The 27,139-nt window shown below is 41.9% G+C and overlaps 1 long non-coding RNA gene across 1 annotated transcript in view; it reads left to right on the forward strand.

The window, feature by feature from the left end:
• LOC108445322 overlaps nucleotides 1-27,139 on the forward strand; it is a 143,111-nt gene that overhangs the window by 73,516 nt on the left and 42,456 nt on the right. Inside the window, exon 5 of the long non-coding RNA XR_001860139.1 lies at nucleotides 1,103-1,454. This is a non-coding gene — a long non-coding RNA (uncharacterized LOC108445322). The remainder of the gene's footprint in view (nucleotides 1-1,102; nucleotides 1,455-27,139) is intronic.

Below are 27,139 nucleotides of genomic sequence, written 5' to 3' on the forward strand. Positions count from 1 at the left end.
CTCAAGTCCTCCCAAGGCAAACAACTCGCTAACAAGAGCTTTCAGTGGCATCTTGGTGCTCAGGGCTGTAAACATGAGAAGCAATTCAATATCATTTGTGAATTCTGTTCTGTTCTCTGTACCGTTACATTCACATGTGGCTGCTGTGATGGGAGTCCTGCTCTCCTTCCTGGAGTCTGCATTGCCTAAAGATGTATATTTACTAGTCCACATTTTTCATAGGCATAAAGTTTTCAATGCCTTTCCTAAGTGCTGGAATATGTACCTGAGCTAGTAACACACGTGTGGTGTCTGCCACTGTGAAAAATTGTGCATCTTCCGTTGTGTAGCCTTAAGTGATGAAAGTGAGAAGAGCACTCTTACCCTTTGCAAGTTTTTGAGTTCCAGCAGTTTTTCCTTGGATTTTTTTTGTTTGGCTCTGTATCAAACTGAGGGCAATGTAGAAAGGCTTGAATCTCACTGTGCTGATTATAAGCTCACTTTAGCATTCATTCAAACCTAGAGAGAATGGATATGTAGGCCCAGAACTGCTCATATAACCATCACCTGTTGCTATTAACACTTACATGAAAAGTCTAGATAGTAGATGTAGTGGTTTTGTTATAAGGAGTGTGTAGGAATTAAAAAAGATTTTCTGGTAGCTGTGCAGATGAATCTGCTTCTGCCTAAATTAAAAAAAAAAGGAAGCACAGCAAAAGGGGGCAAGTAACCTGAACTAGATTAGCCAAAAAGAAAGAGGAATTTTAAGTCAAAATTCAAGTTTCTCCTCACTGGCCTGCAAGGCCTCTCAGTTCTCTCAGTGGAATGAGAAAGAATAACTTATTAATTTATACTTATAAGATTTTTATTGCAAGCTAAATTATCTTTTTTTACTCTAGAGAAGGTCATGTGTAGCAATTGATATCATCAAAAGAGAAATCTGGGAAAGATAGCTGTGTTAACTGTTAGTTAAATTTTAGCATTTTAAATTAGGAAAAAAACCAAGCAATTTTTCCATGTGGAGAGAGGAGATTTTGCTATTTCCATGTGTGACTGTCTTATGTAATTTTGAATAACTTATTATTCCTATTCTAACTCTCTCCTTCTTCTTTCCCCACATTAGACACCAATACAATACAGATGGCAAAGGATAGAACACTTTCCTGGATAGAGCATTAGGCTGCTTGAAGATCTTCACAAGCTAGTGGCTTCTGAGCAGTCAACCCAGGGGTGAACTCGAACTGACTGACTGAAACCTGCCTTCATCTGCATCATCTGCTTGCTTTTTGGGTGAGGACTTCATCTTGAAAAGCCACTTCCTATGGTGAAAAACAGGAGAGAGTTATGCTTTCAAACTGTTGAGAAGGCAAATATTTTGGATTCTGGCTTCTGTATTTCTGCAGAGATTTGTGTGATCTCACTGAATGCTGAGTGCTTGTGAAGACACTGAAGATATCCTTTGCCAATACTTTTAAGTAAGTATCACATTGTGTTTTACTGTGTGCTTGGTTTCTTCTTTGAAATTCCATGTTTGGGATAGGAGAGCTTATAAACTTTATTTGCTAAAAAAAAGTGTGTGCAGGCTTTAGTTATGCTGCTCGCATATCTAGAAAAAAGTCATACCTCCCCAGTTTACCCTTTTAATCAGGTCATGCCATTCTATCTAAAGAACTATTGAGGAAGAAGCCTCAAAATATGTCAGAACCAAGCTGACAACATATGTTGCATTTAGGCAATCCCATTTTACATGCTCTGTCCCGATTTTATTTAAATAATTGTATCTTTTTTCTTTCTTTCCCTCTCTAGAGTTCCAATAACAAAACATTTTGCTGAATAAAATGACAAGGGAAATCTATGCTTAAATTCACAAATTAGTGTTCATTCTCCAACTGTGATCTGAATTATTGTCTAAATAATGTGGATGAAACACCTATTTCAAGAGCTGGCAGGATTTCTCCTTTATTTTGTCAGTGTGTATTTCAGTGTTTTTAGCAGAAGATTAGTACATATAGGATCTGTCAATAGCAGTAAATTGTCTAATGATATGCTTGCCATCTCCACATGGGAGACAAAATGTTCCTTTCTCAACTGCAGATCTTAGGGGTTATGTTTCTATGGTAAACAGGACATTAGTGTAATTGCCAATTTTGCTTGTGCTGCTACACCATAGAAAATGGCTGGATTTCCAATATGGTTGGGAATTGAAATATTTAACTGAGGAAGCCAAGTGTGGCCTGCTTGCAAGAGCCAGAGACAGCAGATTAACAGCAGTCAAGCTGGTGTTTGAATCCAAAGTGTCTGAGACTGAACATCTTGGAATGCTCTTCACTTCTGAGAGCTGGTTCAAGTGCAGAAAGGATCCATTTCCTGTATGTCATGGTTACATGCTTAATGCTGGGCATCCAAAATCTGGATTAATTGCTTGGCAGGATTTTTTAAAGTCAGGCTTATTGACAGGAAATTACTTGGAAAAATCTCTGGGAAACTTAGGACAAACACTGAACTGTTGGAAAAAGCAGTGTTACTCCATGTGTTACTTCTGGTTAGAGAGTGGCTCCCACAGCATCAGACTTTGCACCGTGGCAACCTAAAACTGTACCTTAATATGGAAGCAGCATTCCTGGTGGTACTTGTGTGAAATGTAATCTACAGATTTTTCAGGTTTAGACAGAAATATGTGACAAAAATCAAGCTTCCCACTGTTTTTCAAGGTATGTGGACAAAAACAAGGGTTGAAAATTGATGTCTCTGTTGTCTTAGTGGTTGTATAAAGGGTTGCTCCAAGCAGTTCCTTACAAAGCAAGGATTATGAAAAGGGCTGCATGGAAACACACATGAACAGCTCTGAATGTTTCCTGCTGTGCTCTGTGTGCCCCGGGGAAACCCAGTGTGCAGTGTTTTTTGATTCTCTTGTATTTACCTGAAGTAAAGTAGGAAGATTTTTATCTGTGGATCCTCCTGAAGCTCTGTGCAGCTCACTAGTGTCCATGTAAGCCAAAGTCAACTCCAAGAAAGGATGCCTTCCACGGTCATTAGTTACCTCAGGGTTCATTACAGTCTAACATATGGAACTTCACATTGTGAAACACAAAAAAATTAGCCTCCTAATATGGAATTTAAATTACTGGTTTTTTAAAGCTCTTCTCATGCCAAGTATTTTTTCTGAGTGCAACTTGTAGCTGGCGCATAGAAGGGGAGAAAATACGGTGATAGAGTGGTCTGATTTCTTTCACAGGAGCACCCAGGGATCGGTCTGACTTCTGTTAAACAGAGGTTTCGATTCTTTTCATCTCAGACTGCTCCACATCAGGCAATCTTTTCAACTCTCATTTGTCTGTCAGGCATATCACTTATCTTGGAGCTAGTAGAAGGCTTTAGAGCTATGAGGGTTTTTTTTTTTTTTTTTTTTTTTTTTTTTTTGGTGGTATAATGCTATTTCTAACACATTGTCTCAGCCTCAATTTGGAATCATTTTCCTCCCTCTTCTGTAGGTGCTTCCTGGAGTTTAATGGTCAAATTTTGTAAGAGATATCTCATCAGTACTTGTCCCATCTCTTCCCTAAGTGATTGCATCGGATGAGCAGAAAAGGATGGATAATTGCCTATTGGATTCCGGTTAGTGAAGGTCAAGGTAGTCTCTGCCTGGCCTACCCTCTGCTTGTCATACAACACTGTTATTACAGGGTTTATTCAAGCCTATAATCAGCTGAATTGCACTGAGATGGAACCGTCTGCTTCACTGAGTAGTTTTTTTGTGGCAGTGTGGTCAGGCTTTGTCTACCCTTGACAGTATAGATGAAATGTCCACAGATTTTCCACTCTGGACCCATTGCATTTTTAGTTCTCTGAGTTTTCATTTAAGAAGCTGGTTTAAGGAAGGAAAGAAAAAGCTGTGTAGTGCAGTTGGCATGCTGGAGGGAAGGGATGGCATCCAGAGGAACCTGGACAGGCTGCAGAGGTGGGCCTGTACAAACCTCATGAAGTTCAGCAAGGCCAAGTGCAAGGTGCTGCACCTGGGTCAGGGCAACCCCAAGCATGATTACAAGCTGGGTGGAGAATGGACTGAGAGCAGCCCTGAGGAGGAGGAAATGGGGGTGTTGGTGGGTGAGAAGCTGGACACGACCCAGCAGTGTGTGCCTGCAGCTCAGAAAGCCACCGTGTCCTGGTCTGCATCAGGAGAAGTGTGACCAGCAGCTCAGGGCAGTGATTCTCCCCAGCCACGGCAGGCAGCTGGAACAAGAGGATCTTTGAGGTCCCTTCCATCCCAAGCCATTCTGTGACACAACTGTCACTTAATGAGTACATGGCTAAGGATGAGTTCTGTCCTCATTTCAATCGACCTAGCTACAGGAGTCTAGTGCAGCCTGGATATGATAGCATTTTGTGCAGGATTTTTAAGTGTACTTACTAGCAATATTTTCTGTCAAGATTCTATTAGTCCTGTTACAAACATGTTATCAAGTTTGCATAATAAAATTAGTTGTGCCTGCATGGAAACTGGTATGAAATTGAACCATACTGTAGAATATCTTGAGGCCTTGGAGAATTTCATACATTCTAGTAATGAATTTCATAAGCATTAATTCTTGAAAGTTGTGTTTAATGTCTGTCTGGCCTTGGCCAAATCAAAGGCAGACCTTAGTCTTGCCTGTTTAAGCTAAAAGATCTCTGGGGAAGAGAATATAAACCATTCTCTGCATGTGCTTTTGAGGCTGCTTGAAATTCTCTTTGATGCAAGTTTTAGCGTGGTCTCGAGGGTCTGCCTTCTGACTAGTTCAAAACCAGCTTTGCTGCTTTTTTGAGGTTTTATGATAAAGCGAGGGAAAAATCTGTTAGGTTATAGAGTTTGTGCTAAGGAACTTAAAATTGTGGCACAAAGGCAGGGATGCTTCAGAAGTATAAGAGGCTGGGTGACCACCAGTCCTTTGGACCTTGGCTGTAACAGAATTTTCTAGAAAAATATCTTCTGCTGTTTCCTCATACCATGATATTTGAGAAGTACTAAAATAGGTGGATGGGGTTTTAGAATTTTGAAATAGTTTCAGTGTCAAAATGTCTGATACAATGCTCTGGGAGCTGGTGAGACCTTGGGGTGAGTTTTCATGGGACTTTCTGTGACACATCTGGTTTAGTCATACTGACTTACACATGGGAATTATTTTCTCTTTATCCAACTTAGAAGTGCAATTCTCTTTTAAAAAGATTTATCTCGAGTCTTGGCGCTCAAGAGGCTTATACAGGTTGGAACTGATCTGTGTGGAGAAAGTCCTTAGTGTTGCTCTTCCTGACCTGCTTCTGGGTGACAATTCCTGTAACTGGAATTGTGGATTCTGAGTCCAGGTTCAGCCCATTGATTTCTTGAAAGTAGCTATTTTATAAGCTAGTGGCTTGTGTCATAGCCTGAAAAGAATATTTTTGAGAGGTTTTTTTTAGGAAAGGTGTATTCTACATCTGCCTTTCACCCTTCTGTCCCTGGGGCCTTCTTGATTTCCCAGGGGCAGTGTCTCAAGTGTATGATATTCAATGCGTGCATTGCTTCAAGAATTTTATATTGGAAACTGTAAAGAAACACTTTGGTTGATCCACGGAGATGAGAGAAGTAAGGACAAGAACTAAAAATTATTCTGTGCCTGTGTATAACATCTCTTGCTGCTTTAAGTAATCAGATGGAATAAATTAAATTATGTGGGTTTTTGTGAAAGACAGCTTAGCTGTCTTCAAATACAAAACTCCTCTTTAATTAATGTGTTCAGAGCCTTTGTCAGTGTGGAAATACTTTGTCAATGTGGAATGAGTATTTAGTTGGTTATGAATTTATATTGAAGAAGAGAAAATGCAATGTTTTTTCTGTGTGTCTGTTTCAGCTTAGTTTGAGACCTCAGAGCTCTTACTTCCATTTGGAGCTATTTTAATGTTGAAACTTTCTGTCATAAGAACAACTTAGAAAATGCCCCATCTGAACAATTCATACCACGTCTTCATATGTGGTATTCTCTGCAGATACAGTCTCTTTTGAGAAGGGGAGAGAGATATATTCCCTGCTCCCCAGCTGGAGGAAACAACTGTCTCTCTGGAACAAATCAGTGGTTCAAGGCTGAAATTGCTTGAAGATGATGCCTAATACTTTGTTAACATCCTCTGGTTTGGGGCTCTTATAACTAAAAACAAGAAGGTCATGGTTTCACATCTGGCTTTTCCTTCAAAAAACTTCTCTCATGGTTATGTGAGTGAGCTGCCCACCATTAACAAGTTGCTGACTTTTTTTATATGCTCAACTGAGTGTGAAGTGACAGTCTCTATTTTCTGCTCCCCTTTAACAAATAAGCTGCTTACATCTGGAAATGGAGTCTGTTGCTATAGAAGATGCTTTCTGCATATTTTCCTCCACAGAAAATGGATGCTACATAAGCCAGTGGCTCTGGGCTGCTCCTTCTCGCAAACAGGGTGCAGATGAAGTGCACCTTTTCAGAGTCTGGGGTAAATTTTGTGCAAAATTTTCATAAATTCAGCAAAGAAAGGACCTGTCTTGTGGACTGAGATTGCTGGATGCTTTGAACTCTTTGACCTCTGCCATGGTGAACTTAGAGTAGAGGAAATGGCATTGGTAACTCAGTACATTAGAGTACTGAGCCCTCCCTACATAGACATCACTTGTGTTCACTGCAAGAAAATTCACTATCTCTGCAGGGGATTCACTTATTCATGCTTGGAGAGGAGCAGAAGAGGAAGGGAGGGAGTTAAAACAGTTCAGTGTGTACAGAAATCAATGGAAAGATTCACATTAACTTCAATGGATTTTGGATTTGGAGCTTAAACTCTACTATATGGTCTCATCAATAAAAGACCTTCTGTTTTTCTACTTAAGCAAAAGTTCTTGAAGACTGAACTGAACTTTCCCCTCAAGGTGCTTGCACTGTAGATTTATTACAGCTGCATTAAAGCAGCCATTTCTGTGCTTTTAATGCATTAACAGGCTGCCAGTTGAATAAGATTGTATGTTTGGGTGGAAAAGAAATCTAGAGACATGCTACAGATAGTGCTTGGAATGGTAATGAGAATGGCAGCTCATTAGGATTAGCAATGCAAAAAAGGTTCCAGTTAATGAACAATGAAAACATTTTGGCAGTTGCAGGGTTGATTATTGCAAGGCTGTTCATGCTGCTATAATTTAAGCATCTAATGTGACTGTCCATTATCAGCTCAGATTTTGAGAGGTTTACTATTCCATCAAAACATTAATTCTGTGCTGAGAGTTGGCATGGAAGACAGGCAAGCGACTGAGTTGCATTATATGTGCTATTTGTATATTTGATAGAGACTGTAAATGAAGCAGGAGCCAAGTTTGTTAGGCCCAAATTAAAATGCCTGTTATCTTTTTCTTATTAGAAGGGCTTGAGAGAGACTGCATGGGCAGGAGCAGATGATGCTGCTGGAAAGGGTCCCATTCAGTTCATGGGCAAGCATGACAGCTCCAGCCTGCCCCCACTGTCCCAAGGTCTGGCTATTGGAGACAAACCTTTCTGAGCACCAGCTGTGGTAAAGTGGCTCTGACTGAATTTGCTTTCGATGTAGAACAGTAGAATTTTACTGCTGCTGAAGATGGTGAAGTTTGACTTCACTATTCCCATGGAAGACAAGTGCTTTGCCCCTGACATTAGGGAAAGGCCAGTTAGCACTGGGCTAACCTTCATAGGAAAGTTGCTCAGGAGAAGAGCAGGGGATAACAGGAGAGATGAGGAGAGTAAGTGCTGACTTACGGTGTCCTCTGCAGGGTAGTGCAAACCGAGGTTCCAGTCTGACTGAAAGGCACAGGCTTCAGGCTATTTGCTTTTCTGGGCCTCTTATTACTTCGGTTTTAATCTGATGTGAAACCAAAACTACTTCTGATTTCCCAGTCAGTTCTAGTCAAAGCTGGTTTCTCAGTGTTGGCAACTATTGTTGGCAATCCCTAACAGAGTAAAAATGACCACAAGTACCCAAAAATAATGTTTTGTTAATAATCCAGGGATTGTTCTGTGGGACTTGGAAGATCTTGAATTTGGAGGGAAGATTTCCCTTGACTTTTATTTTCCACTCTGATTATTTTTAAAATTTATTTACTTCCATCTAAATTGCACGTCTTCTGCCTAATGGGGCTTCCACCCAGCAATCCCCAGTGCCTGGCTCCCCTCTGTAGCAGATGGTGTGAGTAACCTGGCCCAGTTTCACCATCAGTGAGCAGCAGAAGGTGCTGCCAGGTCGTTGGATGCTGTGGATGCCTTGTGGTGGTTACAGTTTAGCTGTAGAAAAATTATGCTCCCTGACAATCAAGTAGCACAGTTGGTATTAAGAAAATGTGAATATTATTGTCTAGAAAATGGTATGGGGCTCTAATCAGTGTGATTTTCTTATTGCTGTGAAATTATCTGTGGAAAATATCAGCTCAGCCTGGTTCTTTGGTAAACTGTGTGCATTATTCCATGGGATGGCAAAGTCTGGGCAGAGGACCTGCTTTCCCTCTGGTGTGGAGGGGCTCAATCACTCCCTCACCAGTTCTGCCATACTAATTACTATGGAGGGGGTTATTTTATAATCACATTTTGGGTTAGAGTTGGCAGCATTGTCACTAGATGTAAGTCAGGTTTGATGTGGTTTGTGATGTTATGGTTTTGGACCAAGGAGATGGTCTGGCAGTGGGCTGGGTCCCTTCTCATGCTGATGTTGATGGGAATTTTGGACACTAACTTTTTGCAGGATCTTAACCACCCTTGTAAATTAATGGGCACCAAGAAAAAGGTGCAGCCAGAGTGTATTCATTAGGGTCTGTGAAAGTAACAGTTTTGCAATACATACATCCTGAAACTCTTTTTGACTATTATTATTATTATTATTAGTAGTAGTAGTAGTATCCAGAGAGTTAGTATTATTATTATTATTCAGGCTGCATTTAACCCATAGTTTCTTTGGGCTGAGGCCTTTCTACAAAATATTGTCCTGATGTAGATGGTTTGTAGCAGTTCAAACCCTGGTTTAACTCCTCCTTTCATTTCATGGTTGTATATGACAAGGGGAGCTCTGAGTCTGTCATGGCCCTACAGACACTTTCTCAGCTACCAAAGTAATTTAAAAATACCAGCCAAACTTCCCCAAACTTCCCCAAACTTAGGAACTCAAGCCATGAGCTAAAAACCTCAGCAATTCCAGAGAGGAAACACTGCAGTGGTGTCATAGTAAACACCAATTCTGATTAAAACACCTGAATTTATAATGAAGGCTTCTAAAAAGAGTTTAAAAATATTTTTGGGCACAGCTTCTGCGCAAAAGTCCTCTTCCACAAGAGTCTGCCAACTACTAAAGAGCTACTTAGGGTTTAAAGTGTTACTCTAGGTAGTGTCTGGGCCAGCAGGGCAGGGGTTGGGGCTCTGCAGCAAATTCTTGCCATCAGGCAGCCAGGACATAAGGGTTGGGAAAAGAAAAAACAGAAAACAAACACAACAAACCCCAAAGCCCCACTGGCCACATCTCCTGAGAGTCAGAGAAGTTGTAAAATGTCACCTTTGTCTTCCCTGATGCCAGTCTCCTGAGAGTCAGAGAACTTGTAAAATGTCACCTTTGTCTTCCCTGATGCCAAACTCCTGATGGGAGGTTCAGAATAAGGCATGGTGGATGTGGAAAGAAGAATTTAACAAACCTAAACCACAAAACTTGTCTTGGACTTTTGCGCGTTTTGCAATTTTGGTCCCAGAAAGTCATGCAAGTTTCATGAAACTTCCAGGAATTGAAATAAAACAGTTAAGCTGTAATTTTTAGCCCTCTCTCTATATAGGCAGTAACTGCATTTTGTATTTACTGCCTGAATTCCACAGTTATGAACAAATCCTTCGCATGGATAATTTTGGGGTTACTCTAGTGTTTGACTCTTCAAAGAGGCTAGATGGTACCAAAGTGAATTAAAGTGAGAGCTAGGTGTGCTCTGCCAGGCAAATTACTCTTACATCTTCTGCTCCTTTTCTAGGAGAACCACACAGTCTTCCAGAAAAATTGGTTTAAATTAACACAATTACAGTTGTTTGCAGGAAATGAAGGGCTGGAGTAACCCCAGGCTGTGAGAGGGCTGCCCTGTGCTCTGCTGGGGGATGCAGTACACTGAAGCAAAGACAACTTGCTCCTGCCAAGGCCACAGAGCTCTGCAGGTGTTTGCTTTCCATTGAGCTATGCCTGCCCATGTATCCTGCAGCCACATGAGCACTTGGAAGCCCAGTCAGGTGCATCTCAGACTCACTAGTCAAGGCTCTGCATTAGTTACCTGTGCCTGTAGACCTGATCTTTCTGGCCTGGTTCATGTCCAACAGGCTGTAAGGCACAGCAGTGAGCCTGGCTTGGCTGCCCCTGACATGGCAATGCAGCTCCTGGGACTGTGAAGACATTTCTCGTGATTATAAATTGCTTATCAGGATGAATTCATATTTTAATTGTATTTTAATACAAGACACAGAAGAATTTTCTAGGGGCACAACTGGCTCTTCGTTCCCATACAGAAGCATGTAAAGGTGGTGCAGTGATTTGCAGCAACATCTTGAGTCGGTGCCTTCAGGCATGAAAACCTGTTTCTTGGGGTTGTTCTCTCAGCTGAGAGACAGCAAAACAGATTAGATGACCACAGCATAAAAGCTGAGTTGTACTGTGATGGTCCCAGGACTGCTGCAAGTGAGGGTTAAGCATCTCACAGGTGGGGATTTGGAGTGATCTAGTGGCAAGCAGGCTGCTTGCCAGGGATATTGGGCTGCTGAAGGGTAAAGCTGCTCCAAACTGTAGCAAAACGCTTGCAAGTGGGAAATTTCCCTGACCATTTTTTCTCAATTCATTAGTGCCTGCTCAGCCTGTCCCCACAAGCATAGTCAATGCTTCCTGAGCAGCTGCAGCTGGCAGGGTCGAACAAGCGCTTTCAGCCCAGGTACACAGTTTACTAATTCCCAGTGCTTGTCCTGGAACAAGGCAGGTACTTTAGACAAGACTTACCTACTTTACACAAGACCTTTGGCTGAATACTGACTGCTGCACCTAAGGGTGTGCCTTGTGTGGCTGGTTTTCTCACTTCTTGCTAACCTTTCTGACAGGACTGACTTGCACAGGAGAGGTTCCTAAAGGGGCTCCTTGCTGCTGCAGCTCCTGTGTAGCTCAGTGATTTTACAGCAGAGTACAAGCTGCTGAGTCCAGGTCTGATCACTGCTGTACAAAGCAGAGCAGCTTTTGAGGTGCAAAGGCAGCCCAAGTTAGGGACAGGACAAGGTGTGGCTGGGGCTGCTACAGTCTGGTAGGATGTTTTCACCAGAGAGGCTGTCTCCCCTGTGAAAGCACCACACCTATTCCATGGTGACAGCACAGCTACTCTGCTAAAAGCTATTGCCACATCTCAGGGAGTTAAATATTCTCCCAGATGGCTCACTAAGTTGTTGTGATATCCTGGGTGATTCCCTTAATATCTTCTGTGACAGAACTACACATTTGCAAACTGTTTGGCAGAAGGTGACATTTGACTCTCTCCCAAAGCTTTTCACAGCAGTGACAGGAGCAAAAGATAGGCCCCCCAATTTATCCTTGTCAAAAAAATAACTCTGGAACTCATTGACAGACGTGTTGTGTAAGGAGGCACTGTTTTTAGAGTTGCTTTCTAAAATTGAACTTGTGGTCAGATTTCCTGAACCAGCATTTCAATGCCTAGTGCTGTTCTAGAAAAGCTATATATCAGCACAGCATTCTGCTGACCATTCAGAACACCCTGTACATCAGAAGAACACATTATGACTACTTATCTCAAGTCAGAGCACTGCCAGTGGGAATAACTGTGTGATAAAAAGCATTCCAAGCTCAAGGTTATGTGGTTACCTGGGGCACAGGGAGGAAGAGTGACATGCACAGAGACATTTTAGATCATATCCTGCCTTGGAGCCTTGATGATTTTTATAGACCAGACAAAGATATTTTGAAAATAGAAGGTATCACACAGCACAAGACAGCCAGTGTCAGGTGTGTATTCTGTGGCAGCACTGGAAAAAACAGCCTCTTATAGCTCACTGTGTCAGAAGCAACTCTATTCTCTCTGTTTCCATGAAGTCATTTTTATCAAAAGCCCAGTTCCTGCTCTGGGTCTTGCACATGCAGATTGTGGTCCATACAGTGAGTGTGCTGTGCATAACCCAGCATTTACTCAGTCTGCCTTGCTTTCAAACCAGGGAAACAGTCCCTGGAACAAGAGGTTACCTAATGGAGATGGATTTAGGCTTGCTGCATGATTTCAGGCGTTAAAACTGGATGTGGGTTTATTTGTATGGTTTTTTCCTCTGAAAGCTTGGTTCTCCTGTCTGATAGATGTTCTTCATGTGAAGGGATGGGTAGGAGAGAGGTGGAAACTCAGGCTTCATTCAGTTGCTATGTTCAAGTCAGAATAGCTTCTGATCCAGAGGTGTATGTGTATGGGTATATCCTGCCTGCAATCAGGGTTTTCCAGTTTTACTGGCAATCTTGAAATAAACCTCTTGGGAATCTGAGCCACTTCAGCTCATTATGTTCTTTTTGTTCTTTATGCTATTTGTAGTAGTTTGGGGTTTTTCCAGCCATTATTTACAGTAGGCTTCTGCAAGCTCTGGGTGAATTTTTAAAATGCCTTTGAAGATCATGATAAATTGAAAAATACACGAGGGGAGAGTTCCACCTTGTTGGACCAGAGCTTTCGTAATGACCAGGGAGGCCTAGTCTGGAGGGCAGTTGCATCTGCTTGTGTGCTGGGAGCTGTATGTGGAGGGGCAGAGATTTAGAAATGTAGCAGCTGCTTCTTATCTGCCTTTGGCATTTCTGAGCTACTGGAGTTCCTTGAGGAAAGGGAATACAGCCTCCACCAGGAAGGAGGTTTGTGCTTCCCAGTCGTGTTCTTAACTTATCTGAATTCACTTCTTTGGATTTATATTGGGTTAGGATTCTGCTCCACCCATTATGTCTTCTTTTTAGGGATGCCAGCTCCAGGGATTGGAAATAACAAAATACAGAATCTGTTAACTTTTTGAGGCACATCGGGGGTGGAGGGGCAGTTGTCAGAGAAGCTGTACTGAAGCAGAGACCTTGGAGCACTTCTAGCTGAGGAAATCTGGGGGCTTTTGGGAGCTGCTTTCAACATCCACATGTCAGCTGCTTTGGGAGATTTTTATTGTGCAGCAAAGTTAATTTGAGTTTGCTGATTGTGTTTGCAGTAGCTGCTGCACTCTGGCTAAAGGAAGCACTATTGAGACATCAGCGTATGTACCAAACATCGTGCACAATCAGTGGTTGGTTTGGGCTTTTATTGATGAGCCTGGTTCTTATATTTACATTTGGACATATTGGAAGGTTCCTCAATATCCTGTGGGTGGGGGATAAAAAAATCTCCCATTGAGTGTCTTAGTAATTGTGTAAATAATTTAGCATAACTGTATGGCAGCATAGAATACTCTCCACAAATAGGTACTGAGTTTCAAGGGATCCAGCTATACCCTCTTCTGCAAAGTATTTGTATACCTTACAAGGAGGTATACAAATTGACTTCACAGGAGCTACGAATAGATTAATACTCAGTGCATAAAAAGTGGCATTCATCTTTGAAATTAATTCAGCTTTGATTGTGATCTTCTCTTAATATATTTCAAAAAAAAAAATTAATTGGGCAGCATAAGTATTCAACAAACCAGCTGATTTAACTTAATCTTGCACTGTCCTTATTAATAAAAAAAGCAAATTTTAATTTGTAATTAAGTCTCACTGAAAATCTGACTCTTCATTTGAAGAAATGTGATATGTGGAGGCAGAGATAAAGTAACCATTTCCTGGTCAAATCCAAATTTCCCCCTGGAGCAGCCTGCTGTCCTTCATCCTTTATACAGAGACCAGGCACTGAACTTCTTTCTTCAGGGCAGATGCTCAAAGCTGTGTCATATGAATTACCTCTGTCAGAGAACATGTGGCAGGAAACAATCCTTGTACTGGAAAGATTGCTAGAATACTGCATAAAAGGGAATAGACAGAAATGTACAGGCTTTTTAAAGAACCTGGTTCACATTAGTGGTCGTTTAGGCTCTGATTGGTCCAGGAATCTGGAAAGCTTTCCAGTGTGCAAGGACTGAGCCTAAACTGAGCTCCATGTAATGCCTCCATTCACCAAGTTATCCTTTCAAGTGACAGGGTGCTCTATACAATGGATAGTATTGCTAACCTTGGGAATAGCTCACGGACTTAACTCCCAGCTAACGTATATCTGTTGTGTTCTATAATGTGTGCGAGGAACAAAAGCAGTCAGCACATAATGGGACCAAGAGAAATGCACTAGGAATTCCAAATCTGATATATGTGTTGTAGAGAGAGCATAAAACCTACTCACCAGACACTGACCTTCTCACCACAGTATATGAGTAGTAGATCTTGCGCTCTCTATAGATGCTGGGAGTCCAAACTGAATTGAGAAGTACTGATACTGGCCCAGCAAGAAAATTGTTTGCTCATTCTCTGTAACCCTTTGTCACAGTGTATGAAGAACATTCGTTTCCATTGCTGCTAATAAGGTACAGCACAATGGGCAGGGAATGGGCTGGCAGAAACCCCAGCAAGTTGCAGTTGGAAATGATGGTGCATCAGGCAAAGGCATCCAGTGATGTTGCTGGAGTTCACCTTTGCCCAGTGTGATATATTTGACTGCAGTCAGTCAGGAATTTAGCAAAGCAACATCTATGACTCCTCTGTGGGCTGCATCGAAACCAGCAATGTTCCTGGAAGCTGAAAAATGAATCATTATTTTCCATGGTTCCTACTTTATAGTTCTACGGAGTCTTTCCTTAGTCACAAAGGGCTGTTTTATATAGGAGTCCTTTACAGTTCATTAGATGGTTAAGATGAAGTTATGCAATGTCTAGAGTTTAAAAACTTCATGAGATTTGGGAATGCTGAGAGCAGGAGGTGGCAGTTTGGTATGAACTCAACAAGGAGCTTTAATGAAATTAGCAAAGACAACATAGTACTGAATTAGCCTATGAAACTTGTTGCCCGGGGAGCTGTAGATGTTGGGAGTCCTGGAGAGCAGCCATGGATGTGGATTTGGGAGTACAGTCACTGTTGTAGCGTTAATTTTTTCAAGAGGGCTGTTAGGCTACAGACCTGGGATTTTAATGGTTGTATGAGAACCACTGAAAGCAAAAGATTCCTCATCTTCCAGTTGAAATTTCTTACATTTTCTTCAGAGGATTCCAACAAGGCCTCTGAAACCTTTAGGTGTAATGTAGCTGGGCAGTGCTGTATCTGATGTACGTGCTTTGTTATATATTTGTCCTGTGAGAAGCTCTTATTTTTCCTGAAAATTTAAGACTTTTTTCATTTCACCTGATTTTTTTTCCTACTTTATTGACAACCTACTGCAGTTCCAATGGAGTATCACAAGGCAGTGAACATGAAGTATACTTTTTCCAGTATCCATAAGTACTGGATTTGGGAGCTGAGAAGGCAGTGCAAGCCAGCAGTTTGTTTCAACTTCCCACTAGATTTAATGGTATAAGTTAATTATTTTTCCTTTTTTTCCACTCAGAAACATTACCGTATCTCAAAGCTAGGGGAAATTGGGATCAGCTTTAGTGATCACTTGAATAGTTTGTCTTGAAAGTCTGTATTTTTTCAGGAGCAAAACATCAAGTGTCTCTAAGACATTTGTGTTTGCCAGACTGTGTTGCTACTTGCAGTGGCTACTGCTTTTGGTTTTCGGAAATGGAAAGAACTACTACTACTCGTATTTTTTTAAGAGAGAACTAATAGCTTTAATAGGTACTCAGGAAAATATTTTTGTAGGGGCCACACGTGAAAAAACTTGCAGAAATCACTGAAAAATACTTTAGAATACATTTTTCTTTGTTAGTGAGGCTACCTTGGCCAGATATTTGTAGTGATAGGAATGATGGAGCTTGGATGTTGGAGGAGTGAATAAGCCTAATATTGCATAAAGTTTGAATTTGGCAGTTATTCTGCAGTACATCTATAATCCAAACACATTTGGGGTGGATCTTAGCGGATCGGGTTTTGTGGATCTTCTTTTGAGATTTTGGCTTTTGGTTTTGATTCAAAACAGGGCACTGAACTCTGCTTTTACAGGTCTCTACAACGTGCTTTGAGTTGAGTGCATCAGGTGATGATCTGCTCTTTTAGGTGCTTAAGTGAGTTTAAAATAATAAAAATACCCACTTTTGTGGTGATTGCCCCATCCCAGGGAGAACTGTATGGAAATCTGAGCCCCCCTAGAATTAGCTGTAGTGAAGCAGACTGGGGGTGGTGCTTGGGAGATCCAGCAACCACAGAACTTGTGCAAACCTTTACATGGAAGTTCTGCCTTCAGCATCTTTGCCCTTTCAGCCTGTATGTAGTTCTGTGGTGTGATACTGAAAGTGCTCATTTTGGGACCAAATCGAGAGCAGCAACTCTCAGCCCCTTGTATTGCAAAAACTCATTCTAATTTGCTTTAAGATGTGCTGCTCCTTCTACTGAAGTCCCTATTGCTAGCACATGCAGTGCTTGTTCTGAATGCCTCTGGCTCGGGACTGTCTGCTCTTGAAGGCGTGTTTGAATGCAGTGGGCACCACATTGGCGTTCCCTGCAGGATGGTCTGTGGTCGTGGAGCTTTGCTGTAACAGCCTTTCCAGCACTGACCTGGTGGGGAGTATGCCAAAGCCTCACAAATATCTCCAGTTATTTCTCCTGCATTAGTGTCATCCCCCCATTATTTCTCCTGTGTGTTCTCAGAAGAACATGATTGATTTCTTGAGATCTCATTCAGTATTTGTGCAGAGTTACATAACAGGCTCTACATGTGGTTTGCCCCAAGGCAGGCAGCTTGGGTTTCTCCAGTTCCCTGCCCTGGGTGCTGGGAAATGCTAGCCAAAAGCTGGCCTGTATTGCATCCTCTTCCTAACCCCCCTCGGGATCACCTCCCTGGGGTGTATCAGTCATACGGTCACAGAAGGTTCTCCTTCGGGAATATCTTGCCCAATTTGTATTGTTAAAACTTAATGAGTTCACAGGATTGACTCTGCTGCAATTATTTCTTGGTGATGTATAACAAGTAGCTGTTCTTACAGGCTTATAAAATGTTCCAGAGCTCCATTAATTTGCCCTTCATTAGCTGTGTAATTTTGCTAATGACCCGAGATATTTAGAGGCATTGTCCTATGAGAATTATGAGTTTCACGGTGAGGCCTCATAGAAGCGCTGCACACACAGCTCCAGCCCGTCTTGCTACCAGAAATATGTTCTGCCCTGTTGCATCTAATTGTATTTTTTACTTTTGAACTGAAGTAGTCATGCCCTATTGATAAATGAATAATTATTTCATATATGAAATTACACATTTAATGGAAGTTTGCTTTTGTTAGAGTGTTAAATGATTAAATTTGTTAATTGTGTAATGTTACTGGATATTATGATTCATTTAACCATTAGCAGTTTTCCACTGCATTGACTTTTAAATTCTTATGTAGTGCAATATACATTCTTGTTGCCTTTTCATCAAGTGTTAATAATAACGGAAAATAAAGGTTAGAGTCTGGAATGGAAAGTATGCCAACTGTGAAAATTGAAAGAAAAATGATACATGTTACTGGAGACCACTGGAGTTGGTAAGGTGGTGGCTGAGGAGTATGTGGTATCTGAAATAGTCAGAGAAGTGGACTTTCTCATTTTCACAGTATAAAATAGCAAAAAGAACAGGGGAATTTGTAAAGAAGTGGCATGAGGGACAATGGCTGTAGTTCCTACTTTACTCTCTCAGTGAGATGAACAGCTCTCAGTGTCCATCAGCCCTGAAGACTCATATGGGATTTGTCACATTTCCTTCCTGTGATAGAACAGGAGGAGAACCTTCATGAGGCCTGGACTCTGCTATCCTCAAGAGTGTACGTACTTTAATTCGCTTGGAGAAAGGAGGATTGGTGTCTCTAATTAATAGGGTGTGATGGAGAAAGGGAGTCCTGTGGCCTGTGTCATTGGACTGGTGCTTGTAGAGGGATGAGCAGGATGGCTCCTTCAGCCTTGGCCACTGCTGCTACCCGGGAACATGGCTGTTTTCTCAGCTTTTCTGGAGTGAAGGCAGCAGCTGAACCACAGGGGCTGAATAAGTAGCAAAATCACAGAATCATAGAATGGTCTGAGTCAGAAGGGACATTAAAGATTATCTCATTCCACTCCCCTGCCTTGGGCAGGGACATCTTCCACTATCCCAGGGTGCTCCAAGCCCCGTCCAACCTGGCCTTGGACACTGCCAGGGATCCAGGGTGGTCCACAGCTTCTCCGGGAACTCTGTGCCAGGGTTCCCTCACAGGGGTCAGCACCCTTACAGGGAAGGATTTGTTTCCTAATATCCACTCTAAACCTTCTCTCCATCAATATGAAGCCATTCTCCCTTGTCCTGTCACTACATGCCCTTGTAAATAGTCTCTCTCCATGTTTTTTGTCAGCTCCCTTCAGACACTTGGAAGGCCCAACTAGGTCACCCCGAAGCCGTTTCTTCTCCAGGCTGAACAATCCCCTCTCCCAGGCTTTCCTCAGAGCAGAGCTGCTCCATTCCTCTGATCATCCTGGTGCCTCCTCTGGACTGGCTCCAAAGGTCCCTGTCCTTGCTGTGCTGGGGACCCCGGCTCTGGATGCAGCTCTGCAGGTGGGATCCATCCCGGGGGCAGTGGGGCCTAGGCCCAGCCCCTTCTCTGGAAGTGGGGGGCTGCACATGACCAGGGAGGTGTGAGGGGTGGGCAGCAGAACTGGAGAGAAATGCTGCATTTGTGTCCTGCAGCAACCACTCATTAGACCATGCTTTCAGAATTCCCCCTGTCTGCAGCTTGTACCTGTAAGAAGCTGACTGGCCTCTGTGTTTTGGGTACAAGATGAAGGTTTCCAGAAGGGTTACCTTTACTGATATTGAAGTAAACCACCTTCCATAGATCAAGCAGATCAGGCAACGTCATATCACTGTTAGACTAAAGTTGAAACAATCCCTAGGAAAGCCAGAAAAGCTTCAGAAACTGACTTTAACACTATCTTTGAAAGCAAAGTCGTTTTTCTTCAAGATTATCATTGCCATTTAGATGCTGTACATTGTAGTTGGATAAAGAGGGAATTTGGCAGATGAGCTTTTGCCTCTGGAGCCTCCAGATGACTGGAACGAGCTTCCCTTTCAGCTTAAATCAGCAAACAGCATAATCTCCTTTAAGCCTGGGGTTTAAATGGCTGTTTGAAGGAGGATTGTGGAAAATCTATTTCCACAATAGTAATATGGTTACTGGAGCTAAAGAGAATGTGTTGTTTTCATGAGATTTTTGGATGGCCCTGTAGTGTGCATTAAATTATTGCAAGAATGATGCAGTTGGTGGTTTTCACTTAATCTTTAGATATATGTTGCTATTTCCCTTAATCTTTAGGTATCTATCTATCTATCTATCTATCTATAGATAGATATTGGGCTCTGGTAAAGCTGAAAGCAGCTCTTAGTTCTTGGACATTGTTTTCACTGCAGTAAACAAAGTAGCTGTCACTACCCTGAGCAGTTCCTCATGCTGGCTGCAGGAAAGGTGCTTGTGTTTGTTGTGTCCATCAGGAGTCAGTGAAAGGTCCCTCTCCTGACATGTAATGCCAGTGTGGGGGAGTCGTTGATCAAAGCCAACAGCAGCAACCTTTCCTCCACCTGTGTGCTGGCTGTAGCATTTGTACCTCAGGCAGTGTCCTTACTGCTGTTCCTGTTTGGAGTATGTATGCTTGGTGACAAATGCCTTTCCATTCTGGCTGGTGCAGTTTGAAGTCCTGACTTCTATGAAATCAAGGCCAGAGTATGCTGCACTCTCCCTGTCTAGCTCAGTGGAGACTGGGAGCCTTGAGCCTTCTCCATTTCTTTGGGCATAGTGTTCCTGAAAAAAAAGCAAATTCGTGGGCTTCGGTGACCGAGTTACCTTGTTGAGAGATTAATTATGTGTGAATATTTATTAGGAATATGAGTAAAGAACTTTCCTGCAAAGCTGCAGGCAACACTCAAATATCTGTGTTAAATCACAGGTTTCTGCAAATAAAACACTGCATGTTCTCTGCCTTTGCTAGAGGAGCTGACAGTGGTTCTGCCAGGAAATAAATACCAAAAGAATATTTCTTGCTAGATTTTCCTATCTTTATTGTTTTTGTTTTCAATGTATTGGAGTATTTGTGGGCTATTCTTCCTTCTTTTCTGCCTTTCCCCCTGTGAAGTTTGAAGGCAGAAGCTGGAACTACCTTTTATAATTTTCCAAGGGAAGAAGTAGCAATTAATGTTGAAATAATAAGTTAATTATCAATGGGGGAAGAAGATTATTTTAAAACAAATGCTATTTCACTCATGCTCTCATGGGCACCAAGATGCATGTGTCCTAGTGGACAGGCCAGCATCCAGGCTGTAAGGCAGGTTTCCCATGTGGATTCCTCAAAACAAAGAAGAGGATAAGCTATGCTGGCTCCCTAGTCCTTATTATGTACCCTGCAACCTTCCTAAGGTTGATTAAGCATGTGCCAGTTTTGAATGTGCCTGGATTGTACCCCTCAGGACGTCACAGTAGCTGTGATCCTTTTGTGTATTGTGTCCCCCTTCTCTCCATTGTTAGGTTTTATTTATTTTCCTGTCTAGGTGTTGAGTCATCTCTCCCCCTACTCTGTGTCTTCCCAGAACTGTCTCTTCATGGGTTTTGTTTCTATTTCAATATCCTTTATTTTCCTTATCTGGGTTGTGTTGGATCCTGACCTGCTGTCAGCACCTGACACCTTGTATCCCTGTTCCTGCTGTTCCTTCTGGTGCTCCCACACCCACACCTTCCATTTGCTCCCCATTCATACTGCTCTCAACATTGTCATTAGCAATTTCTACAAAGTGGCCATGTGAGTTCATTCTGTACCATCACACCATGCTGTGGATCCCTGCATTCCCCTGCAGTCTGCTCTGCGAGTATGGCAAGTTGCGTGAGCACTTAATTTATTTATCCTTTCATATTTCAAATAATTAAGTGAATTGCTGCCACTGCATAGATAATATCTGTAGATCTTAACAACTGATCATGTATGGTTATGGTAATCTGGAGAAAATGCAAATGAACTATGAAAACTGCTTCGTCTATAAATAAAACCATTTAGCTTCAAAGCACTATTGCCATGGAAATTCTTCACCGATAAAGTATGGGAGTGAGGCTTTTCTCATTTAGATTTCCTGAGCCTTTTTATTTTATGCTGACAAGATGCCAGAGGGAAAAGAGCTATAAACTCAGTATTGCATATTTAAAAGATGGTATTTTATTTCATCTTCATTCCAAATCTTTCCATTTACAGTATGCAGCCATGAACTGAAATTTATAACAAATGAGGAAAAAGGGATAGGAAATACTGTTGCCAAGCTAAACCTGGTGCTTACTGAAAACTTTTGACTCTGTTTGGAGGTGGCTTCCATCCTATATTTGTAAATACTCTTCTAATCAATATTTCTCAAATGCATTCAGAAAGCTTTCTCTGAACCACACACAAGATGAAGAGCCTCTAAGGATATCTGAGAGAAAACACACTTAACTGATCCATGAGGTGGTGCACATTAAATCCAATCTCCACGAATGTAAGATTCAGTGTGTGCCTGTCTTGCTAGGATTTGCTTTCTGCTGGAGCTCTGGGTAGGACTGAGTTCCCTGTGACATCAGCCTCACTGCTGTTGCACTGAGGAGGTAGAAGGAGCTGGTTAGAAGCTATCTTGGATATTTCTGTGCAGCTTCATAGCAACCTGAGTCTCCTGTGCCTTGTGCCTGGTAATCCCTGCATAGTAGAGTTAGCAATTGTCACCTGGTTTTGCTTTTCTGAACCTATAATTCTGCTATTACTACTGTATTTTTTTTGATGGCAGTTGTGTCTAGGTAAGGTAAGGGTATATTACCGTATTTCTGGTGGGTTATTCAAAGCAGTTTATAGAGTTTCTTCTGACAAAGTTTATGTTAAATTATGTTGTGCTGGACTGGATATAAAGTTGACATAAAATCACCCATTATTTTCTTTTTGTATGTGAGTTGGCAGAAGGTGAACCAAACCATACCAATGCAGTGCTTTGCTTCTCTGCCTACCACGCTTTTTGATTTCATAGCAATTATCTGTAACTGCATATACCCTCTCCTAGAATGACAATTTGATATTGAGGTCACTAGATCCTACCAGACTTTGGTTTCTGAATCAAACACAGAGGCTGCTGGATGAAGAACTAATATGGAGCTATGAAATGTTGTATCACACCTTTTATCCTGTGTCTCTCTGTGGAAACTTCTTACACAGCTGCACAATCTTCAAATAGATCTGGATGTAGAGTGGTGCAGTGATACGAATGGAAGCCATCTAACAGCTTATTGCAAGGTATGGAGAAAGAGCTTTGTTCAATTTCCATTTTTTAGCATACATTAAAAACAATCAGGCAAACCAGCCCATCAGTGTTACTGGGAGAAGCCTGGCGTCTTTATGAGTTAGTGATCAACGGTCAGGATAACGCTTCCCTTTATTGATCATAGACTGCTACATTCAATTAAAATGAGAAGTAATTTAATGGAATTAAATTCAACTCACTGGGGGCGACCAAGCGTGCCGTGCACATTGTGAATGTCACCCAAAGGAAAACTTCACACTGGTAATGCATCCATTGAACATCCGCCTGCTCGCAGCAGGAGCTGGCTGAGTGCCCTCTGCTCCCTCTGTGCACACACAGATTGCTGGTCCCTGTGGCCTCAGCTCAGCACCGGAGGAGTGCAGTTACCTGCTGAATGTGCACCTTATTTTATCTCCCCATGGTAATGGGACGAGGTGTTACCTACTTTGGTGAAGTGCATCACTGTCCTGTCGTGAGGCCCTCTCCAAATCTGTGCTGCAAACGGCAAGCGCCCTTGGCTTTTGGATCGCTCAGAGTAGGAAGGCAGCATAGATCCCCATGGCTCCTTAGCAGAACTGAAGAGTCAATTTGCAGTCAAAAGTGCAGGTTCCCTTGAGAAGGTCATGTCTGACAGTTCAAAGGAGAAAGCTTTGTTGATAAGACAGCAGACTTTAGAAGTATCAAAGTGTTCAAAATGGACCGTTCCACTTGACACACAAAGCAGGAAGCGTGTGGCTCCTCTGTGATCCTGGGAGCTCTGGATGCTTTCAACACACCCCTTTTGGCTGGCTTTGCCTCTCCTCAGCAGATGGTGTTACACGTTCTTTCAGCCCCCCTCAGCCAGACATAGAGAGGCGCTTGGTTTACTGGTGAGCCACAAGGTTATTTCACTCTGACAATGCGATTTCTCTTTTTCTCACCTGCAGAAATCAAAGTATTCCCATACCTATCACTTAGCAGTTACTCCTCAGAACAGTTTGTTTCCTTTTCAAGTGGAAATCTACAGATTTGTCACCCTTTGAGGATTAGATGAGTGATCACCAGCCTCTTGCCAGAAGCACAGACAGCTTTGGCTCTGTGCTTGGCTGTGCTGTGCAGCAGTAAATTAGACCACCACTATCTTTTGTGGGGAAATGCCAATATGACTCCTCTGGTGTCCCCAGTTGCCCCAGGAAGGAAAATCATCAAAGCCAGATTTTTCTTTTCTCCTTTTTCCTGATAAGATGAACTGCAATAGTGAATTGTCCTCTAGCTTGCTTTTTTTTTTTTTTTCCCCTCCCTGGAAAAAAAAGGATATATTTTACCTATGATAACTTGTGTTGCATTTTTTACTACAATCTCGACTGAACCAGGCCAGTTGTGTACTGAGCTCTGTGCATACATGTAAAACGATCCCTGGCCTTGTACCTGTGAAGGTCAAATAGCAAAAGCAAAATCTTCTTTGAATGTGTGGAGAAAAGAGAACATGAAAACAGATGAAGTATTTTCTTCATCTTCTGAAATTAGTTCTTTTGATGTGGTAATACTTAATTTTCTGGGCAAACAGGGTGCTGGCCAGCATGTTCCCTACTGCAGTGGGGGCTCCTTTTTCTAATGAGGAATTAACCACAGCTCACATTGGTGTAGTTTTGTATTTGGCTGTGAACTTCAGGCAGAAGCAGCTCACATTTTATGATTCTTTGATTTATAAAATGTGTAAAAATCAGCAGAGTGAAGATTGTTTGCTTTGCATCTTTTTAAATCACAGAAGCACAGTTTCTTTGGCTTTGTTTAATCTTCCAAATTCATGGCTTGACTTTATGATACATTCTTCTCAGGAAAGGAGCTGTAATGCTTTAAAAGCTTATGCAGATACAGGCTTTACCTATTGGAAACAACAATGTTGTTTTGAGGGCAAGATAAATTGTCTGTACATAGTAGTTCTGTGTTGGAAGCAAGAGGGTGGGGAAGAAATACAGGGATGTACACTGAACTAGTTTAAAAATTAAACTGGACAAAGCCTTCCCTATAGATAGAAGTGTTACTTTATCTGCTGAACATTGATTTAATAATGTAGGGCTTCTTCTGGCAGCTAAAGCTGCCTATAAAACTTTTATGTCACTGTTATTACAGAATCATCACCTGAAGTGTAGGTTTTACTTAGGGATTTTTTAATCACTAAATTGCCTTCAATGATTTTCTAACAACTAGAATTTCCAAATGAGCTTTCCCCTTTATTCCCCGACCCAGCTGCCTTGTGGAAGCCAAAGGGCTTCCCATGTCTTGAATGCTCATTCTAGTGGCAGGAACCTGCTTGAAATAAATTCTTGCCTATATATTTTTTTATGTTTCTTTGACCAGAGGAGAATTTTAAAGATTCTAAAGAGGATGTTTCTATCTGACACAGCTGTGGCCAGATGTACATCACATCTGACACCATAGGAATGGTATGCTCAGCAATAACAGACCACTAAATGAGGAAACCTCTTGAGGGAACTGAGCAGAAGCATCTGCAGGAAGTCCTGGGTGAGGTAGGGGTGTTTGGAGCACTGCTGTATATTCTGTCTCAAACCATTTGCTTGAAGAACCTCCAAGGCTGAACAAGTCAGCTCCTGCTGTCACAGGCAGAATTTTACTTTGGGTTTCAATTTGGAATTAAAGCATTCACCTGCAAGTTAGTGTGTGAATTTTGTTTCAGTTACTTTAATCCATTTTCATTACTTTTCTGTCGACAAAGCCACAATTCCTTATTTTGACCTTTTTTCTTTCCTCTTGTATTTGCTTTATGGTAGCAGGATGTGATACTTAGGCATCAGACACCAAGTTCAACCTTCAATGAAACAAGAAACAAGACAAAGTGAGGAAGAGAATTAATTTCTCTGGTTCTAACGAGTTTTCCTATTACACATACACTGGTCTTTAATGATGTTGATGATTTGGGGCTTTTTTTTGAGGAAAGATTAGACTTCTCTTTCTGTGAGAGTCATGGGATTGCTAAACTTGGGTGGGCATAAGAAGTGAGAGAAGAACATATTGCCTACAATAGTATCTCAGGAATGTAAGGATTCTTTGTATATCAAATCCTTTCCTCCACACCCAGCTAAACTGTGTGGTGCTGGGAGCTGAGTGCCAAAGAACAGAGGGAATTGCACTTGCCAGCCCAGCTCAGCCACCCTCCCCTTCCCGTGGTGACAGCACATGGGCAGTGCTGTTTGGGAGGTTTTCCTAGTGCACAGCTTAGAGCAGTGATGTGGAAGAGCAGTGATGTGCTCCTGCCAAACAGACCATCCAAGCATTACAGGAATTGGCTTCAGCTTTCTGGAGCTGCTCATGCAGAAGCTTGTTAAGGACTCCAGAGGGTGAGTGCTATCTGCCTGGTGTTACATGGCTGCTGCTTCTGTATTCAATCCATGCTGGGTCTTCATGGGTTAATTGTTTACAAGTGTGAGGTTTCTTGTGACATGCTTGGCCAAATTTAATGTACAGACTTCAATCTGAAGTGAGCAGAGCTTGAAAAATGAAATGTTTTTGAAAGTTAAATTGTAGTCATTTATATGAAAATGCCTTAGGTAGTTCATTCCCCACCGCCCCCCACCAAAATATTCATTTTATAGCACTTTAATAATTCATGTGCATATTGGTTGCAGACATAAAGCACAAAAATATATATTCTTCATAAAGCACAGATTTTTTAAACAAATAAGAATTGCTACCATCTGATGATAGTAATGCTTGATTAGCTCCATACTATTTAATTGTTGATGAATGTTCACGATTATTCTGTGACACAAAGAAGAAACAAGATCCTCTGCAGTGGTTTGCAGGAAGTCCTCAGAAACACATCTCCTGTAACATCAGATTTATACGCACAGCAAGATACATGTGAGGCAGCCAAGTTTAACCCTTGGCTGCACTCATGGCAAGTGGCTGTACTCTGGTTTGCTAAGCCAATGCAGGAAGAAGATATTGAATATATAGGATAACATGGAGAGACACTTCCTCTGGGCACTAAAATAGGGATCTCCAGGGAGTTCTGGATTTGTGATGAGTCATTCTCTGTCAAGAGTCAAGGAGGAGCACGTCCTACCCCTCAATTCCTGCAGCATGAGCATTTTATAACAAGGACTAGGCCACTAATGGTCCTTTGGCACATTGTTGTACTAATATTGCCCTTACTACTGTACTGATGTACAGAGGATTTTTTGACTAAACATCCTTGTGCCATTAAACATTAAAATATTCTTTATCTCCTGTCCACAGGTGCCTGTTGTATACAATAGTAATGTCCTGCTCACACATGGCTGAGTTTTTCTGGTGTAAAACAGACCAACAACCCCCCTCGTGTTAACGTTGTCAGAGATGTTGTCTTACAGAGCTGAGAAAACTGCCTTTCACTGCATTTGAAGCTGGTGTAGATTCTGCTCTCCTGCTAGGACTCGAGCTATAAAATGTGTTGGATCAGGTGAATACCTGATGCCAAAAGGAATAGGAGAGTTGAGTGAAGAAGGCCACAGGTACCTGCACAGCTCAGGTGTGTGGATGGAGCTCAATTTCTGCTGTTCTGGAGCAGGATGCAAGCCACTGCCATTGGAATGAGGGACTTGGGCAAAATGAATTTTACTCTGAGTCCCAGGTTTGAATTTATGCATTAGCTCGATACTGATTTTTCAGAAATGCCAGAAGTTAATGACTTGTTTGCTTGATTTCACTTCAGCTCCCGTGATTGTAATTAAATATGGAAAAGGAAAGCATTCC

This window comes from Corvus brachyrhynchos, unplaced genomic scaffold (assembly GCF_000691975.1).
Source record: "Corvus brachyrhynchos isolate BGI_N302 unplaced genomic scaffold, ASM69197v1 scaffold223, whole genome shotgun sequence".
Taxonomy (NCBI): Eukaryota; Metazoa; Chordata; class Aves; order Passeriformes; family Corvidae; genus Corvus; species Corvus brachyrhynchos.